Here is a 3,792-nt window from a genome sequence, read left to right on the forward strand (position 1 = left end):
GCATTAACTTTAAGCAGTCACAATAATAGTGACCATGATAAAAAGAGTAGATTGGTAAAACAGGTCAGAGATTGAAAAATACACATGTATTCCAGAGTTACTGAATGTATGAAACAAGGTGAGTATGCTTTGGGCCTCTGTCCTGGGGAGACAGAATAAAATAATAGTTTTTTATTTATATGCCACATCACAGTTTATAAGCCCTTTCATATAAACTGCATTTCATTGTTTCAGCTATCTTGTGATGAATTAATATGATTAAAAATACAGTTGATAGTAATCTTGCAAAGGTTCTCACCACTGCTAAATAAGGTTTTGTAAGATGCTGTGTGTTCTTTTCCCAGTCTTTCTTTTTTTAAGACTGAGTCTCTCTGTGTCACTCAGGCTGGAGTGCAATAGCGCCATCTTGGCTTATTGCAAGCTCTGCCTCCTGGCTTCAAGCAATTCTCGGACTACAGGAGCACGCCGCCATACCCGGCTAATTTTTGTATTTTTAATAGAGACGAGATTTCACCATGCTGGCCAGGCTGGTCTTGAATTCCTGACCTCAGGTGATTCACCCATCTCGGCTTCCCAAAGTATTGGGACTACAGGCGTGAGCCCCTGGATCCTCCTTTTTTCATATAAAATAGAGGTTGACTTATGTTCTCCACTTCAAAGACATTTGTGCATACCTCTATTGTCTTCAGTTCTCTCCATGTTACTAGATAGATCGATTTTTCCAATAGCTGATTCAATGGGCATGTGTGTAGTAGATTGTGTCTTTGTGTCTCTAAAAACATAGTGATTTAGATAGTACTTCTCAAGTCTTAATGTGCATATGAATCATCTGAGGATCCTGACAAAATGAAGATTCTGATTCAGTGAGTCTTGGCTGGACCTGGAATTCTGCATTTCTAACAAGCTTCCAGGTGATCTCAAGGGTACTAGTCCACAGAACATATTTCAATTAGAAAAGAATTAGACTAAAGTCAAATGCATATGTGGCACATACACACATACATGCACATACACACACACACACACTCACATACACTCACCAAAGTAGCTTTGCTTAAGCAGGTGTACCATTCTGGAATGCTTGCATCTGATTTCCATTTTAAAATAACAACCATTTTCTCACAGGTTTCAAGATGCTGCCAAATGTATATGCATTTCTTCTCAGTAATATAACTACATTCCATTTCTGTCTCTGTTGGCAAGCAGTTCCTAAAGGTTTCAAAACATGTCAATGGTCTTTTTCAAGAAGAGTCTTCATAAAAAAACACCTCATTGTTAGTTGTTCATTAATAGTCCTCTTACTGACAACTTGGATGTATGCTTCTTAATTTTGCAAGTATTGTAAAATTATAATTACTTCCAAAGCATTTCAAATACTTCTGGCAATAATGTCTGCTTGGAAGCAGAATTCTGAACTTTCCTCCCACAGATCTTTTCTTTTATGATTCCATAGCCTTGTGGGTTTCCTTAATAGTCCGAAATTCCACAATATAATCCATGTGTGCTGAAAGACATCTGAAATCACTGACATGCCTCAGGTTCTCCGGATTAAGCAACTATCAGCTCTGCCCTAATGTAATTGGACTCAGAGGTGATCTCCTGTTTAGTATGTCTCAGAAATTCCTTCTCCTCCTCCTCCATCCCGCCACTTCCTGCACTTAGAGGAAATCCATTTTTGGTTTAGGCAAGTTTTTCAAGCATCACATTTTTATCCTTATGGAAGTCTTTCAAGTCAAACCCCAAGAGGTGGACAATACCTCTTTGTGTATATGACAAAGGGTGTAGTCTTAAATATAACTTTTGATTCTTATAAGGTTCAAAGCAAGAACTCAGTCACCCTGGAGAGTGAAAGGCTCATGACTACTGTTAAGGCATTAAAAGCCTTTAGTTCCTCAGATAGCTGGGAAGCTGTATGAGAGACGTAGAGCGTAAAGGGTAATGTATGCTGCCACTAATTTCTCAAAAAGTCCAGAGATCTTAGAGCTGGATGGCCTACAGAGAGTTTCTCATCTAATCTCTGATTTGATTCAGGAATCCTTAATATAGCATCTTTGAGATATGTTTAAGGTTCCCTGAATACTTTCTGAAGTGGTGAGACCCTAGTTGGACAGCTCCACTTGTTAAAGATCTGCAGCTGTGAACAACCATGTCAATTTCCTCTAGTTGCTCCAATGTTTCATAATATCCCTGCTCACCTTCTGAGTTTATATTATCTGTTTGTGCCTTTTCAATTTTAGTGTTAATTGCTTGTTTACAGCGCTCAGTATTTCAGCTAGAGCTCTTTTAAAATAATTTCACTTTAGTTAGGAGTTTAATAGTCATCAAAACATGTCAAAAACTGACCTTTGGTATGTATTATTCTTAACTCTGTGTCTTATCACTGTAGCTTGAATTTTAGTGACACTTCTGGCACACCTCACTACCCTCTTAAGTAACTTGATGACGTCTTTCTTAGCACAGAACATGCATCTTTTCTCTCCCATTTTTAGGTGCACGAATGAAGAGTTAAACAGTATGCATTTGGCCACACATACTACTTGTGACCCACCTGGGAATATATCCTAGGAAACTTGGCTCCCTGTCCAGTGTGCCACATGACCATCATTTCTGATGACTGTAAATTCACATAGTATTTCTTCTGCTGAAACATGTGGGAGACAATCACATTAGCAAGCTGGAAAAAATCAGTGTATGCTAAGTAAATTTCTAGACTGAAGAGTGTGTTTTCCAGGATTCCTATTGCTACTGACTGTAAATGGTCCACATTTTGTTAATGAGATCATGATGCATTTTGGGGAGAATCCTTTCAATACAGAGCACCAATATTCACATTCTTCTTCTTGTTTTGCCCGACATGGATTTTGCCTCTATGACATCCTCCTAACATTTGTTGGCAGCTGGTGCTGCTGTTAAAATTCTTCATGGCCTCTGTGTTGTGCCCTCTAATATGTTTCCTGAGAGGCTGAGCTATTCTCTGCTTAAAATTTCAACTATATGCTTCTAAACCTGAAACAGATGTGATCTTGGCTGCTGTCATTTGCCATGAGCTTCTCTATTCATATTTTATACAAGGCAGGTAAAAAGCAAGTAATTTCTGACCTCTCTGTAGAGAAAGAAAAAAGGGAGAGAAGGCAAAATGAGAGAGGGAAGAATAAATACATAAAGTACAGGAATGCAGCCACATGGAAGCAGAGAGCACAGCCACTTGAGCATCTATTATCCTAATATCATATGCTATAGTTTGGTTACTACTGATTTGCCTGGCATCCCTCTTGAATCATATTTGTGGCCACCCAGATTAACTATGTTAGCTGATCTCTTGATTTAACATCAGCTTGCTCTTTTTAGCTCCCATGTCATTTACCGTCTTTAAAGAATGTACTGCTTGTTACTCAACCGTCTGTTTTCATGAACCCACAGTCTTTTTTTTTTCTTTGTTTCTTCTTTTTGTATGGGAACCGGGAACTAGAAAGCATAAAATGAGAGAAATTACTCACAGAAAAGGTGGAAGCCCAGAGAAAAAAGGGTTTGTCTTTTATGGCTTGCACTTTGTAAGCTGTGGGTGTGACTCAATTTCCTTACCACCCACATAAAAAAGTTGCCACCAATCACTGTTTTTTCTACCCCAAATCCCTCCCCTTTGATTTTGGCTAAGAGAGACCCTTAGAAAGACTGCCCTTTCTGGACGTTGCAAACTGTGACATATAAAAGCTGTTAGCTGCTCCTGTAGCCAGCAGCATTCAAACCTTGCAGAGCTTTGCTCTCAGAGAGTTTGTAATAAGACACACTCCT

The sequence above is a fragment of the Aotus nancymaae genome, unplaced genomic scaffold, assembly GCF_030222135.1.
Source record: "Aotus nancymaae isolate 86718 unplaced genomic scaffold, 86718_ANA_hifiasm-v0.15.2.pri h1tg000036l, whole genome shotgun sequence".
Taxonomy (NCBI): Eukaryota; Metazoa; Chordata; class Mammalia; order Primates; family Aotidae; genus Aotus; species Aotus nancymaae.